This window comes from Chiloscyllium punctatum, chromosome 31, assembly GCF_047496795.1.
Source record: "Chiloscyllium punctatum isolate Juve2018m chromosome 31, sChiPun1.3, whole genome shotgun sequence".
Taxonomy (NCBI): Eukaryota; Metazoa; Chordata; class Chondrichthyes; order Orectolobiformes; family Hemiscylliidae; genus Chiloscyllium; species Chiloscyllium punctatum.
The window spans coordinates 29,307,410-29,324,812 of NC_092769.1; positions in this window are offsets into that span (position 1 = coordinate 29,307,410).

Here is a 17,403-nt window from a genome sequence, read left to right on the forward strand (position 1 = left end):
CAAAGTTAAAAACACAACACCAGATATAGTCCAATAGGTTTATATGGAAGCTCTAGCTTTCAGAGCGCTGCTCCTTCATCGGATAGCTGCAGAGCAGGATCATAAGACACAATTTACAGCAAAAGATCACAGTGTCATGCAACTGATGGGATATATTGAACAAACCTAGAATGATTCTACTATCCTTGAGAGCTCTATCCAACTCTTTCATCTTTTAAAATGGGTTGCAGGTTTCCATTCATTCATATGTAAATCCCAGAACTACTTTGAAATCCCCATTCTCAAAATGACTGAAGATTTCATAAAAATAGGTGACATCTCAGCTCATATAATGCATGACAGATATGAGGTTCGAGTCTGTCTGTATCCCACTCTTGCTTGAATCAGACTGGTTCTATTTCCAAAGTAGGAATTTATAAAATATTACATGGATTAACTGCCTGCAGATTGTGCACTTTTTGAGCAAAATTGAATGGATCTGCAAATGCAAATTCACCCCACAGACTATTATCTCTGTGTGAATGTGTGTGTTTGCGTGTGTGCGTGCTTGGTAAAGTGTGAGTGTGATTGGAGTATAAGTCTGTAAGAGGGTGAGTATTTTGATTGGGGTGGGTGGTGCATATGTGTGTGTGTCTGAGAGACAGCATGTCTATGACAGAGTTGTAGATAAAAGCGAGGGGTTGCATTTTACTAAAACAAGGGCAGGACTTGTACAGGTAATGGTAGGGCACTGGGTCGTGTTGTAGAATAGAGAGATATGGTGGCTTTCAGTTACATTATTCTTGAAAGGTGCATTGCTGGGACACAGGATGGTTAAGAAGGCATTTAGCAGCATTGCCTTCATTGTTCACACCGTTGAGATAGGAGTTGGGACATCATGTTGAGGATGTCCAGGATGTTGGTGAAGCCACTTTGAGTTCTGAGTCCAGTTCTGGTCGGCCTGTAATAGGAATACAATTGGAGGGGGTTTGGAAAACATTTTCCAGGATGTTGCAAGGACTGGAGGGATTGTGTTCTAAGGAGAGACTGAGACTTTTTTCAGTGGAGCGCAGGAGGTTGAGGGGTGACCTTATTGAGACTTACAAAATCATGAGCAAAAATAGTGACGAGCATGTACGGTTATGTCAAGCCACAGGAGAACAAAATTGTGGCTCCACTCTTTTTTTTCCTCCTGGCATATGACCATTTAAAATCTGTTAGTAACAGCAGCATCTCCAGAGCATACTGCACATGCTCCTCTGTGTCAGCAAGGTCTGTGCGGGTGAGCTGGTGTCAGCAAAAACTGCATGCTCGGCGCTGTCCCCGGAAACGGCTCGAGACCTTCATAGACCAATGGAGAGCATTGTCGGACTGGAAGGAAACTTATCCTCCTGCCAATCAGAGCCCCCTTACTGTCTGAATGTGGAAGATGGACCATGTCCTTCTGAAGCTGCTGCTGTTCCTCTCTCTCTAAATGAAGATTGAGCTTCACCCCAGACTGTAACTTCCTTCCTTTCTCCAACATCTGAGAGTATGGAACTCTTTTCTCACCCTCTTTTTCCATTTATTTTTCATTCGGGGCTTCAGTTGTTGACTTGCAGCAACTGAAACGGAAGAGAGTGAATCGGGAGGCGGGGCCGACTCTGGAAATGTTGGAGAAATTACTACTGCAGATGCTGAAGGTCAGAGTCGAAAGTGTGGTGTTGGAAAAGCACAACAGATCAGGCAGCATCAAAGGAGGGTATGAAGGAATGTAGACTTTCAGCTTCTGTGGAATGAGAGAAAGAGTTCATTATAAATTAGCATTGATCAGATAGGCCAATGGGAGATGGAATTTAATTTAGAGAAATACATTTTGGTCAAGCAGGACTGACTGGGGAGTGTTGCAGAATAGAGAGACCTTGGAGTGCAGGTTCATACTTCATTGAAAATGGAGTCTCAGGCAGACAGAATAGTGAAGGCAGTGTTTGGTATGCTTTCCATTGTTGATCACAGCATTGAGTATGGAAGTTGGGAGGTTGGGAGTTGGCTGTGCAGGACATTGGTTAAGCCACATTTGAAATGCTGCATCCACTTCTTGTCTCCTTTCTATCGGAAAGATGTTGTGAAACTTTGAAAAGGATCAGAAAAGATTTATAAGGCTGTTGCCAGAGTTGGAGGTTTTCAATAGACAATAGACGGGGGAGTAGGCCATTCAGCCCTTCGAGCCTGCACCGCTATTCAATATGATCATGGCTGATCATTCCTAATCAGTATCCTCTTCCTGCCTTATCTCCATAACCCTTGATTCCACTATCTTTGAGAGCTCGATCCAACTCTTACTTAAATGAATCCAGAGACTGAGCCTCCACTGCCCTCTGGGGCAGAGCATTCCACACAGCCACCACTCTCTGGGTGAAGAGGTTTCTCCTCATCTCTGTCCTAAATGGTCTACCCCGTATTATTAAGCTGTGTCTTCTGGTTCGGCACTCACCCATCAGCGGAAACATGTTTCCTGCTGCCAGTGTCCAATCCTTTCATAATCTTATATGTCTCAATAAGATCCCCTCTCAGTCTTCTAAACTCAAGGGTATACAAGCCCAGTCGCTTCAGTCTTTCACTGTAAGGTAATCCTGCCATTCCAGGAATTGACCTCGTGAACCTCCGCTGCACTCTCTCAAAAGCCAGAATGTCTTTCCTCAAACTTGGAGAGCAGAACTGCACACAGTACTTCAGGTGTGGTCTCACCAGGGCCCTGTACAGCTGCAGAAGCACTTCTTTGCTTCTATACTCAGTTCCTCTTGTTATGAAGGCCAGCATGCTATAATCCTTATTCACTACCTGCTGTACCTGCAGGCTTGCCTTCATTGACTGGTGTACAAGAACACCCAGATTTCTCTGTACTGCCCCTTTCAGCTCCAAGGAGAGGCCGAGTAGGCCAGGGATATTTTTTCTCTGGAGGGTAAGAGGCTGAGAAGTGACCCTATAGAGGTTTATAAAATTATGAAGGTCATGGATAGGATAAATAGACAAGGTTGGTTCCCTGGAGTCAGTGGCGGCGGGGGGGCCGGGGGGGGGGGGGGGGAGTGGGGAGAGACTGGAGACTAGAGACATAGGTTTTCAGTGAGAGGGGAAAGATACAAGAGTTCTGAGGGGCAACTTTTCCACGAAGAGTGTGGTGCATTTAAGGAGTAATCTCCCAGAGGAAGTGGTGGACACTCATACAATCTCAACATTTAAAAGGCATCCGGATGGGGTTATGAATAGGAAAGGTTTGGAGGGATATGGGTCAGGTGCTTGCAAGTAGGACTAGATTAGGTTAGGATATCTGCTCCACATGGACAGGTTCGAGTGAAGGGTCTGTTTCTAAATTGGACATCTATGACTCTATTTGATTACAGATGCTGCTCCTCTCTCTGAATGAAGTTTGAGCGTCACCCCAGACTGTAACTTTCTTCCTCTGTCCAACATCTGAGTACAATACTCTCTTTTCTCGCCCACTTTTTCAATGTTTTTTTTCATTCTGGTGTTCAATTGTTGACTTGCAGCAACTGAATGGAAAGGGATTGAATCCAGGGAGGGAACAGACTCTGGAACAGTTGGTCAAGGTCTGTGTCTCGATTGACAATGTAGACAATCAGAATGCTGGAAGAACACAGCAAGCCAGGCAGCATCAGGAGGTGGAGAAGTCTACGTTTCAAGTGTTTCTTCCGGATGGTGGATGGGTGTAGGACAAGATGCAGATAAAAGGGTGCCGGGAGCAAGGTGTTGAAGTGGGGATTGGTGAAGACAGAGGGTACAACCTGATGGTCGATGGGAGGAAGGAATCTGGTTTGTGGCAGGGAAGAGTGAATGGGAGGGACAGAGGCTCTGAAGGGAGTTGGGGGATGGACAACTCCATGTGAAAGATGAGGTGTTGTTGCTCCAATTTGTGGATTGGATCGTTGTGGCAATGAAGGAGGTCAAAGCTGGTCATGTCAGAAAGGGAGAGGGAAGATGAATTAAAATGGGTGGTGACTGGGACATCTGGTCAGCCTCTGCAGATCCTCTTGCCCTTCCTTCTTTTAGCAAAATGCAACCCCTGGCTTTTATCCACACCTCTCTTATGCACATACTTTCTGACACGCACACATCCCTAATATTCACCCTCGCACAGGCTGATACTCCATAACACACTTCACCAAGCAAGCACGCATGCAAAAACACACTCACACACAAACTCACATGGAGACACCTGTGCTGTCCTGCATAGTTTGCAGAAATCTCTCTTCTCTTCAGAGAATCCCCACAGTGTGGAAGCAGGTTACTCAACCCAACGAGACAACCCGATCCTCCAGAAAGTAACTCCCCTACTCCCATTTCTCTCGATTCACCCTTGACTAATGCACCTAACCTGGACATCCCTGGACACTATGGGTAATTTGAGCATGGCCAATCCACCCTAACCTGGACAAAGTTAAAAATCACATAACACCAAGCTATTTGGAAGCACTGGCTTTCGGCACGAAACTCTTTCATCAAGTGTTTGTGAAGAATAAGATCATAAGGGACAGAATTTATGGAAAAACATTTCAGTGGCAGGACACTGCAATGATATATTGAACAAATCTGGATTGTTATGTCTTTCATCTTTTCAAATGGGTTGCAGCCATCATTAATATGTAAATTTCCAACTTCCAGTAAGGCACTTCTCAACATAACTTAAGGTTTTGTAACAAAAGATGTCATCTCAGCTCAGACAATGCATTAAATGTGTGAGGTCAGAGTCCAAACCTTGAATCAAACTGGTTCTATTTCCAAACTCAAATTTACAAAATATTATATGTATTGACTGCCAGCAGATTGTGCATTTTTAAGCAAAATAGGATGTATGTGCAAATACAAATTCGCCCCCATGGACTTCTGTGTGTATGCGCGCGTGAGAGAGAGAAAGTCTACTTCCGTGCTGTACGTGTCTATCTCTATTTGATACGATGCTTCATTTCTGGTGAAAATATTGTAAATCATAGCTGGGTATTAACAGTTAGATGTAAGGGAGAGAGGATCCTCAAGTTGGGCACAATCAAAATCCTGGGAGAGCCCTATTTCTGGTTTGCTTCCTAATGAACAGACATTAAGCACTCGCACCCATTTATTTCTCATGTTGTTTCATTTTTCTTGTTTGATTCCCTGCTATGACGACACTTTTGTGTCTGGTTGGTTGAGAGACTGGGAGATTGTGCATTGGGCTTTGATTGACTGACTGAATATTTTATTGTTCCAGAAGGTGTAAAAAGAGGGGGTGGGGGTCAAAGCTTCAGCAGAAATCCAGTAGAGCTGAGAACAGATTGATCTCCCTGTTCCCACAGAATAATATATCAGAGGACAGAGAAATGAGGACCTGAAATCAGAGCGGACACCAGACTACCCTGTGGTCAGTGCTTTGATTAGCAGTGGCAACCCTCTACCTTTACCTAGCTTCCCATTTGACTACCCCCTCGATATTCAGGATCCAATCCTTGTCATCCTGAAGGCATGTTTCTGTGAGGAGCCTCAGATCATAATTATTCTCTTCAATGTGTGCAGACAATTCATTTACTTTTGTTACAGTGCAGCACACATGCAGAAACACCACTTTTTGTTTCCGTTTTTGTGATCATTCAGAATCCAGTTTTGATTGCTGGTATATTTACTCTCCTTGTCCCTTTCTATCATTCTCTGATGATCATTTCCCACATCACTACATTGCTCAACAGCCTTGATTTGGATTGACCAGGCTAAATTGTCCATCATGTCCAGGAATGTGCAAGTTAGGTGGGTTAGCCATGGGAAATGCAGGGTTCTAGTTTCATAGTAATACAAGCAGGAGTAAGCCATTTGGCCCATTCAGCCTGCTCCGCCATTCATTAAGATAATGGTAAAACTATCTATCGTCTCAGCTCCTCCTCCCTGCATTATCCAACTATCCTTAATTAAACTTCCATGCAAAAATCTAACGAACTGTGTCTTCAATATACTTAATGAGGCTGTCTCTACTGCTTCCTTGGGCAGAGAATTCCATAGATTGACTACTATCCAGGAAAAATAGTTCCTCCTCATCTCTGTCCAAACTCCAGTCCTCCATATTATGTGGCCTAGTCTCATCCACCAGTAGAAATGTCTGGATAGGGTAGGGTTTCATCCCTACAGTGCAATGAATTCTCACTTTCCACCAAAGTCCCATACATAACTGGATATTAATCTACCTACATCGAGGTGGATAGACTGGGACTTTTCTCACTGCAGCACAGGAGGTTGAGAGGTAACCTTAGAGATTTATAAAATCAGGAGTTTCTAGATGAGGTGAATGGTGGTGTCATTCCCCACAGGTGGGGATTTTAAGATTAGAGAGCAAACTTTGAAGGTGAGAGGAGAAAGATTTTAAAATACTTGAGGGGCAGCATTTTTTTGAAAAAAAGAGAGTGGTTTGTGTGTGGAATGAACGTCCCGACACAGTAGTGGATGCAGGTACAGTAACAACATTTAAATGACATTTGGATAAGTACATGAATAGGAAAGGTTCAGAGGGAATTGGGTCAAACACAGGCAGGTGTGACTAGTTCAGTTTGAGAACATAGTCAGCATGGATTAGTTGGACTGAAGGGTCTGTTTCTATGCTGTATGACTCTGTAACTGTTCTGTACTGGTCTTAAAAGCCATTTTCTCACCTTCCCCCATAAACATCCTCCTCTTTGTAGTTCAAAAATCTGATGAACTCCTCCTTGAATATATTCAATAATTCCCTAACTGTAGGCAGGCATCCCCACTTCTGAACTCAATTCCACTTGCTAATATACCACTTACATTACTCGCTGCACCTGACAACTGGCATTGACTGTTGTAGAAGGACGCTGAGGCCCCTTTGTACATCCACACATCATCCCTGACGAAGGGCCCGTGCCCGAAACGTCAACTCTCCTGCTCGTCGAATGTTGACTGAGCATTTCCAGCATCACACTTTTCGACTCTGATCTCCAGCATCTGCTGTCCTCACATTCTCCATATCCCAATATGTCACCATTTAAACAATGCACCTCTTTTCTGCATTTTTTTTAACACCGCAAAAGGCTCTAACTTCACATTGGGGTACTGTATTTGCCATGTGTTTGCCAATTGTGGTCTTCGGGAGACAGAGGGTAAACGTGGGGTACGGATCACCGAGCGTCACAACTGGGTCTGCAGAGGCCGACCTGACCTCCCAGTCACCACCTATTTTAATTCCCCTTCCCACTCCCTTTCTGACATGACCATCTTAGACCGCCTCCATTGCCACAACAAACCAAACTACAAATTGGAGGAACACCACCACATCTTCCATCTGGGCAGCCGACAGCCTGGAGGACTCAACATTGTTCTCCAATTTCAAATAACCTCCTTCCCCACTCCTCAAATCCCTTCCCAGGCTCATCCCCACCTCTCCCTGCCACCAACCAGATTTCTTCCTCCCAGTGACCAACTAGTTTGAACTCTCTACCTGTCTTCACCTATCGTCAATTCACCACCCTGCTCCCAGCATATCCTTGTTCTGCAGCTCTCCCAACACCCACCCCCAGTCCTAAAAAGGGTGACACCCAAAGCATGGAACATGCACAATGCTTGTTGCCACAGAGGAACGTAAGCAATATGCTCAGTGGCGATGCTGGTATTATTGACAGATTTTGAAGTGTCCAAATGCCAATAGGAGAAAAAAAAAGTAGAACTTTCTTATGTCTTTTCCCTAGTGTAAGGGGTGACGGTCTGCACTAGAGAGCCTCGGTTCAGGGTGCGAGCAGAAAGATATAAAAGGTAACTAAGGGGCAACGTTTCCATGCAGAGGGTGGTGTGCGAATGGGATGAGCTGCCAGAGAAAGTGGTGGAGGCTGCTACAATTAAAGCACTTAAAAGGGATCTGGATGGGTATACGTATAGGAAGGGTTTAGAGGCATGAGCCAAGTGCTGGCAAGTGGGTCTGGATTAATTTAGGATATCTGGTTGGCATGGACGGGTTGGAACGAAGGGCCTGTTTCCGTGCTGTACATCTCTACCATTCTAAATAATAAAATGTATACTTTGACAAATTACAAACTATATCCATGTTAATAAGACTTAGTACACCACACACTTAACTAACCATTCTCAACAGGTCCGACCCCTTCAATGACTGAGGAACATCCGCCTCCAGAATGCTCACCGGCTCCTGCCTGCTGTACAGCCGGGTGGTGTTGCCGTGACACAGCAGCTGCGCCAGGAAGGCGGCGGTTCCCAGTGACGGGTATTGGTCCCGGGCCGCACGGCGCCATTTTCCAAACGGCCGCCGCTTCCCCGCTCGAGCGACTTCTCCTCCCAACCGCCTTCACCCCCACGTGACGTCTGCACGGGGGGATGGGCGGGGCCGGGGGAAGCTTTACCGTCACCAAGTAACAGCCACCTCGCGCAACAACTGCTGCAACCTGAAGCGGGAAATCTGCATTTTAAAAGGGACATGGACATTCAACGTGCTATTTCTGCAATTAGACAAGATTACATTTCAATGGGATGAAGACACATTCAAAGGGATATCTTAATATGCAAACTGACGCAGTCATATCTAAATGAATCTACATTTCGAAGAGACGCTGCCCTATTTAAAGTAGAAATGACGCTTTAAGAGACATAGTCATATCTAAAGGGGTAAAGATACATTAACGAGGGGCAAGATTGCGCTTAGAGGAACACAACACATTTAAAGGACATAACTACATGTGAAGGGGCATTTTTATATTTAAAAAGACACATTGAAATCTCATAATTAAAAGTACATGGTAATATTTAGAAAGTATGACCATATTTGAAATAGTGCAGTCACTTTATAAGAAAAGGGATTTGGGCTGGGGCGCGGGGGAAGATTTAATTTTTAAGAAAATAGGCAAGTTATCACGATTTGGAATGATCTTGAAGGGGTGATGGCACCAGTAAGTGGCAAAAGTTAAATCAAAATTCTTGAAAAGAAAATGATTCCAGACATATGCGGATGCAGGGAAATAATTCAACAAAAGAGCCTTTACAAATTTATGGAGCAAACAATATCTTTTTGAGAGATATAAATGGGAGCATCAATATTTAAATAGGAATTCCAATTTTTGTTCTCCTCCCAAAATCTGTCTTGCAGTGTAAGCCAGCACAATTTGTTATGCCACAGTAGGCCTTGCAACTCAACCTCATTGTGTCCTCATCCAATATTCATAACTGTGTGCTTCGCAGTCAAGGGAAAGAGGGGATGATGAAAAATACTGGCTCTGCCAGTGATGCTCACGTTCCATGAACAAAAAAAACAGATCATGGTGCTGCCATCACTGCATGTGTCAGAATTAAATGATCAGAAAAATTCTGAACTCACTACAAACAGTTTGTGCATAATGCTGTTATTTCTACTTATTTTGATTGCGATTTAGTCTGTACCAAATTAAGAGCAGCCTTGGTTTACGTTTCACTGGCAACTCTACATGTTGACTTTCTATTATCACAATCTCTTTAATTTTTAAATATGTATTTAAATTAATCTTCAGATTGGTCACAACTGAATGACATTACCAGACTGAAAATTCACAGCCTAAAATATGTTTTGGCATTTGATGAAGTTATTTGGGCAATAGCAATAGCAAATGAAATATCAAAGAAGTACAAAGTTATGAGGAAGGATACATATCTTGATTAACCAAGCACAATGGCAGTGCAGAGAATTTAAAAATGCGCAATAAATATTCAGAGTGTATCCCTTATTCAACTCATTCAAGATTTTCAAATTGTGTTTGAGGCAATTCAATGGCAAATGGCAACATTTGTTTGTTAATACACTCACCATAGATTATTTATCAAAATCATATTCACAATTTATGTTTAATCCCAAATGGAGCAATTAAGTGCAAAGTTACTTTCAACCATTTAATAAAACACTGCAAATTTTATTTCATATGAAAATACAATCAGTTTATAAAATCTTTACAAAGGAAATATATTAAAGAAAATAGCTTTCCTGGGTGTCAATATTTACAACAGTTAAGCAGCTATTATTTGGCAATCGACCAACTAATTGAAATAATTTCAGAATAAATTAGCTGTTTCTATATTATACATTGAGATATTTTAATTGAAATATCACAAAGGAAATCTTTAACACAACGCAAAGTTAGATAAAATACAAAAGTATCTTGCAGAATTCACTTCAAATCATATCTGTTGAATTACAAAAAGATGATGCTCAATGTACTAAATGATGGACAATCACTGGTAATGATGGAAAAACATTGTAAAGAATGTATATATCTCAATTATATCTTAAATGAATATTTACTCTGCCTTGGACAACAACAACTGAAAGTTTTTTAACAAACTGAAGACTACAATAGCAAAGCTTTAGAAAATCCACCACTGATCCAAATCTTGCATAAAAGTTTTTTTCAGGAAATCCTTTAAAGATTTCAGGCTTCTCCAGCTTCAATTAGCTGAAGAAGAAAAACATGCATCTGGTTGGGGACATGAATAGAAAAGAATCAGAGGGATATGGTCCAAATGCTGGCAAATGGGTCACTAGATAAATTTAGGATATTTGGTTGTCTGGACTGAAGGGTTTGCTTCTGTGCTCTACAACTCTATGACTCTATTTCTACATAGTCAGAATCAATTTCATAAAACTAGGATTAGGCCATTCATCCTTTACAGCCTGTCTTGGACTGCGGCCTAACTGCGCACGTTTCAATGCAAATTTCAGAAAGATTTCAGCAGTTCTTTTCAAAAAGTGAACATATATTCAGAAACATTGTTTCTGAATGATCAGCCATTTCAGAAAGTCACTTAAATGTAGAGCTTTTCTAACAATAGGTGTGAATTCTGTCTGTGTCCCAATATCGAGTCAGACTGACATTGTTGTTCGAAAAACTCTGCATTTAAATGACATTCTTGAAGGTAAGTTAAAACAAGTTCTGGTATTAATGTACCAAAGAACAGAATCCCATTCTAAAATATGAAAAAAATTAATCTAAAATTGTTTAGTGAAGGACATCTCCATGACCGTGGACTCCTTTGGCTATAAATTCTGTGATCATGATCTTATTGTCCACGACCACCTGATGAAAGAGCAGCACTCTGAAATAGAGTGATCAGTAAAAATGTCTCATTTGGATCACCCAAGGTTAGAAATGGAAGCATATCTCTTCAAGGCTACAGTTTGATTTGCCCTTTCAACGCTCTTGAAATGTAATGTGTTCCATTGTAGTGTTCAGTTCTGATCCATTCAAATCAGTATCCAGTCTCATCTGAGTGCAGAACCCACTCAACTGACGGAACAAAAGAACCTTTTCGGTTTGCTTTTTAGATGTGATATCTTCTCCCGCCCTCTCTGGTGACCCAACAGGACTACCAGAGCTGGAAGTACCACTCTCGAAATACGATTGCTGAACTTCAGTTTTCTTGTGCTGCTCAACATAAGGATTTAAAAGCTGCTAGCCTGATCCCTCACAAAGCACAAAAACAGACTGCTCACCAGTGTCTGCGAAGAGGAGAAATTTCAGGTCGAACAGATCACAAAATAATTGTTACCAGTCCCACAACATGTGTTTCCCATGGACAAAGTTAAAAATCTCACAACACCAGGTTATAAACCAACAGATTTATTTGGAAACACTAACGTTTGGAGCACTGCTCTTTTATCAGGGTTGGTTGTGGAGAATGAGATCATGTTCATGGAATTTATAGCCAAAGGAGTCCAGTGTCATGGAGATGTCATATATTAAACAATTTTAGATTAAATCTTTCATCTTTTAGAATGGGTTTCTGCTCTTTGGCATGTTATTCCAGAACTTGTTTTTAATTACCTTCTCAAGAAAGTCATTCAAATGCAGAGCTTTTCTAACAATAGATGTGAATTCTGTCTGTATCCCAGTATCTGAACCCTCTTACGTCTCTGTTTTAACTATATAAGCCCTGTCCTTCCTCGTTTTAGCAAAATGCAACCCCTTGCTTTTATTCATACCTCTCTCATATACGCACACCCTAACACTCTCACAGACTTATAATTCATCACACTCAACCAAGCATGCACACACTCTTACATGCACTCTCACATACAAACTCACATGCACACACACACACACAACTCTATGGAGTGAATTTTTATTGGTAGAATTATATTTGCAGATACTTTCAATTTTGCTCACAAAGCACACAATCCACAGGCAGTCAATCCATATTTTATATATTCCGACTTTAAAAACAGAACTAGTCTGATTCAAGATTGGGATACTGACAGACTCGAACCTCACAACTTTAATGTATTGTCTGAGCTGTGATGTCACTTTTTAAAAAAAATATAAAACCATAAGTCATCTCAAGAATATGACTTAGATGTTGTTCTTAGAGTAACATATGAATGAACCGAAACCTGCAACCCATTCTAAAAGATATCAGTTGCATGACACTGTGAATTTTACTATAAGATCTATGTCTTATGATCCTGCTCCACAGCTATCCGTGGAAGGAACAGCGCTCAGAAAGCTAGTGCTTCCGAATAGACCTGTTGGACCATAACCTGGTATTGTGTGATTTTTAACTTGATCCACCCTAATCCGATACTGGCACCTCCACATCGTTTCGAGTGAACACAGCCCATACCTCCCAGTAAACTTTACAATGCCAATGAAACAACACAGTACCTGCACTCCTGAAAAATTCACAATTTCTAATGATACTAGCTACCCTTTCACTGCTCCATCTGATACACAACATTGCAAACTTAGTGCAGGAGGTTGAAAGAAATGAACAGCTTCAAAACAAAAAACCTCTTGGAGCTCAAAACCTTCAATGAGAGTCTGAGCCCGCGGTAAGTTCAGGCACTCTTTATTGTGACCCAACTTTGTTAAAGCTTCAGATCCCCCTGCAAAAAGTAGCTGCTTTTGAAACAGCTCAAGGTCAAAGCACGCATACTCCTCACCCCCACCCCCCATCCCACCTCACTTTCTTTACTATTGGTCATCACCAAGTTGTCCCTTTGTAATTGGGTCCTTGGTACAGCCGTAACCTGGAGGAAGTATTGCCTCTCTCAGCAATTTCAACTCACTGGTAAAAACAATGACTGCAGATGCTGGAAACCAAATACTGGATTAGTGGTGCTGGAAGAGCACAGCAGTTCAGGCAGCATCCAAGGAGCAGCGAAATCGACGTTTCGGGCAAAAGCCCTTCATAAGTTTCTCCCTGCTCATCTGCCAGGGGCTGAGTGGGGGGGTGGGGGGAAGAGGGGAGGTGCTGGGCAGTGTAGTGTTAACCACACAGCTGTGGGTCTGGAGTCACGTGTAGGATAGACCAGGTAAAGGATGCAGCTGGGTGACTGAATGAATCCTTTCCGACAATGGCAGTTTCCTTCCCTAAAAAGAGCATGCGTGAATCAGATGGGCCCCCCCACCCTAAAAACGGTTTCATCATCAGATTCTGAACTCCAGATTTCTGACAGAGTTCCAATTCCATGATCTTGCCATGGCTGGATTCAAATTCAGGAGCCCCCGGAATTGGGTTGATAGTCCAGTCCCTAATGGCACTCAGTTGTTGCTCTTTCAATCACCCTGTGATGGCACGTGAACTCGTTGGTGCCTCCGCAGTAGGGAGGAGCGCGTGAAGGCTTCCCCACACTCTGAGCAGCCGAAGGGCTTCTCCCCAGTGTGGATCCGCTGGTGGGTCTGGAGGAATCGCTGAACCCTTCCTGCACTCAGGGCAGCTGAAGGGCCACTCCCCTGTGTGAACCCTCTGGTGTCTCAGCAGGATGGAAGAATTGCTGAAGGCCTTCCCGCACTCGGTGCAGGGGAATGGCCTCTCCCCCATATGGATCTGCCGGTGGGTCAGCAGAGTGGTGGAATTGCTGAAGGCCTTCCAGCACTCTGGGCAGCTGAAGGGCTTCTTCCCAGTGTGGAGACGCTGGTGCTTCCACAAGTTGCTCACCTGATGAAATCCCTTCCCACACTTGGGGCAGGTGACCGGCCTCTCCCCTGTGTGGACCCGCTGGTGAGTCAGCAGGTGGGAGGAATTGCTGAAGGCCTTCCCACACTCGGGGCAGCTGTAGGGCCTCGCCCCCGTGTGGACCCGCCAGTGGGTCAGCAGGTCAGAGGAATGTCTGAACGCCTTCTTGCACTCGGAGCAAGAAAACGGCCTCTCACCATTGTGGAGTCGCTTGTGGGTCTGGAGGTTGAAGGAATTGCAGAAGTCCTTCCCGCACACAGGACACGGGAACGGCCTCTCCCCTGTGTGGACTCCCTCGTGAGTCCGCAGGGCAGAGGCCTGGGTAAAGCCCTTCCCACACTCAGGGCAGCTGAAGGGCCTCTCTTTGGTGTGACTGCGCCGATGAATCTCCAGGGCAGATGGGACACAGAAGCCTTTCCCGCAGTCACCACATTTCCATGGTTTCTCCACGGGGGGGTGGGGGGGGATTCCTCAGATTTCTCCATGGCCGAAGCTTCAGCCGCACACAAATGCGTGTAGAGCCCCTTCGCACCGTGGTTTCCTCTTAACAGGCAGTATAGCTATTACACGCTCCACACTCAGTGCACTGCAACAGTAGGTCTCTCATCCAGTCCCACTGATACTGGAAATGTACTCAAACAGGAACCAAAAAGCTTTGCTCCTTCTCACAGAATCACAGTCAAAAATCGTTGTGGTCCTGATGGATTGAGTGACCGTCAGACATTGACACCAAAGTGAGGACTGCTGACTCTGGAGAGTCACTGTCAAAAGGTACGGCACTAGAAAAGCACAGCAGATCAGGCAGCATCCAAGGAGCAGGAGAGTTGACGTTACAGTTAATTTTGAAACTTCTGTCTTCAGATCTTCAAACGCTGTAAAAAGAGAATATAAAGTCATCACTGTCAGTTCTGCTTTCTGCAGAACATTCTTTTCTTTTATTATTCCACAAAACTGAAAGCGTCATCCCATTCTCTCTCTTTCCCCCTCTGTTCTCATTCCACTTTAACTAATTCTCCTGAAGGTGCTGATTCAGGATTTTACAGGTGCAGAAAAGCAAAAACGTCAAGGCTTATCTCTTTGAAACTCCACCTGAAAGGTAATATGTTTCACGTCATTGGCATAATGCTGAGAGTGAGCAGGTCTGATTTGGGAAGCAAAATAAAGTGTGCCAATTCAGGATGAGCCTGTAATGCAGCTTCTTGAGGAACAACCTCAGGAAATGGTTAATGTCCCAGGGAAGGGGAGCATAATGAAACTTCAAGGTATTAACACCGACACCAGAGAGAGAAACTGAACATACAGACGTGGCAAACGTTGGTGGAAAGCCAGAATCAAAGAGATATACACACAGAAACAGACACAGGCATTTCAGTCAAACTCTTCTGTGCTGACCAGATATCCTAAATTAATCTAGTCACATTTGCCAGCATGTGTTCCCTGGCCCTCTGAACCGTTCGTTTTGATACACCCATCCAGATGCCTTTTAAATGATGTAATTACACCAGCCTCCACTACTTTCTCTGGCAGGTCATTCCGTACACACATTCACACCCGCCCAAACCTTGTGAAAAAGTTGCCTCCTTGGGTCTCTTTTAAATCTCCACGCCCCCTTCCCCGCCGCCCTCAACCTAAACCAATCACCCTCTAGTTCTGGACTCCACCACCCCAAGAAAAAGATCATGTCCATTTACCCTATCCATGCTCCTTATGATTTTATAAAAGTCTATAAGGTTACCCCTAAGATTCTGGTGCGGGCTGGGGAAAACATCCCCACCCTATCCTTCCGTCCCTCCTCACCTGGGCAATTAAGACACATACCTGAGTTTGCAGAGTCTGCGCCCTCGCTGGATTCACTCGAGTTGCTACCAGTGAACAGATTTTCTCCCTCTTAGATTGAAGAGTTGCCCACCGAAAGGGTTTTACTCTGAAACGAGCAGAGCCATTTCTGCGTTGTGACGTCATCGATGGGTCGAAGCGGCAGAGGGAGAGACAGGAAGGGGAGGAGCGAACAGCGGGGAAGGGGAGGAGCGATAGGGCTGAGAGACGATCGGGATCAGGGGCGGGTCGACTGGGTGGAGCGAGACGCGGGTCCGGATGCGGAATGCGGCCGGGACAGTGGGAGGAGCAAGTGTCGAGCGACGGCCTACGAGACGGGGCGTGACGAGTGAAGGGGCGGGGCGAACGGCGGCTCCGCACTGCGCCTGCTCCGGATTGACGGACTGCACTGCTCTGCACAGTTTTCAAAACTCTTTTCCGTTCAGAGAATCCGCACAATGTAGAAGCAGGTCAACCGGCCCAATGAGACCACACCGATCCTCCGAAGGGTAACCCACCCACATCCATTCCCTTTCCTCTCCTGCCGATATTTACACCCCGAATAGACCTCACCTGCACGTACCTAGGCGCTATGGGTAATTTAACATGGCGAATCCACCCTCATCTGTACATCCCTGGACCATGTGGAGCAACTTAGCATAGCCAATCCACCCTCACCCTTCACAGATTAACTACTCTCCGGGAATAACAGCTCTTCCTGAAATCTACTCCTCCTAATTTTATGGCCGAGGCTCATCCACCAGCAGAAACTACTAGACAAGGCAGGGAGCTGGTGGGTGTGCGTCTGGATGGCATGCTCTTCAGAGGGGTTGAATGGCCTACTTCCACATTGTAGAGATTGAATGATTTATTGCAGTCGTCTTTGCCCCAAATCACAGCGCGTAGAACCTCCCACCTTCCACCAAATCAAAAGACAAGTCCCACCCTGTCCTCTCGTATGTGTGTTATCTGTCTGATTAATCATTTCCAGTGAATACGGCCCAAATCCCGCTGCTGTCAGTAAACTTTAAAATGCTCAGGAAACAATGTAATACCTGAGGTACTGAAAAACGTAAGGTTTCTAATGATAACAGTGACTGATTCACTCCTTCTGATGTACAGCAGTGGAAAGACAATGTTGGAGGCTGAAAGAAATGAGCAGTTGAAAACAAGAACTTACCTTGTCCCAATGAGCATGGGAACATTGGCCCACCTGAACAAATCTAATTTATAATGAACTCTCTTTCCTCTCTTATTCCCTAGAAGCTGAAAATCTCCATCCCACATACTCTCTTTCCATTTGCTGAACCGAATCCCTGCTGTACCTCATCCTAAAGGGTCTGCTTCATGCTGACTAACAGGCGCACACTCAGGAGAGATCTAATTGAAACACAGAGAATACTGAATGGCCTGGATACAGTGGACGTTGGGAAGATGTTTCCGTTGGTAAGAGAGACTCGGACCCGAGGGCACAGCCTCAGAGTAAAGAGAAGGCCTTTTAGAACATAGATAAGCATAGATAGTGGTGAATCTATGGAATTTATTGCCACAGAATGTTGCAGAGGCTAGGTCACTGAGTATATTTAAGACTGAGACATATGTTCTTGAGTACCAAGGGGATCGAGGGTTATGTAGAGAAAGCAAGAGAATGGG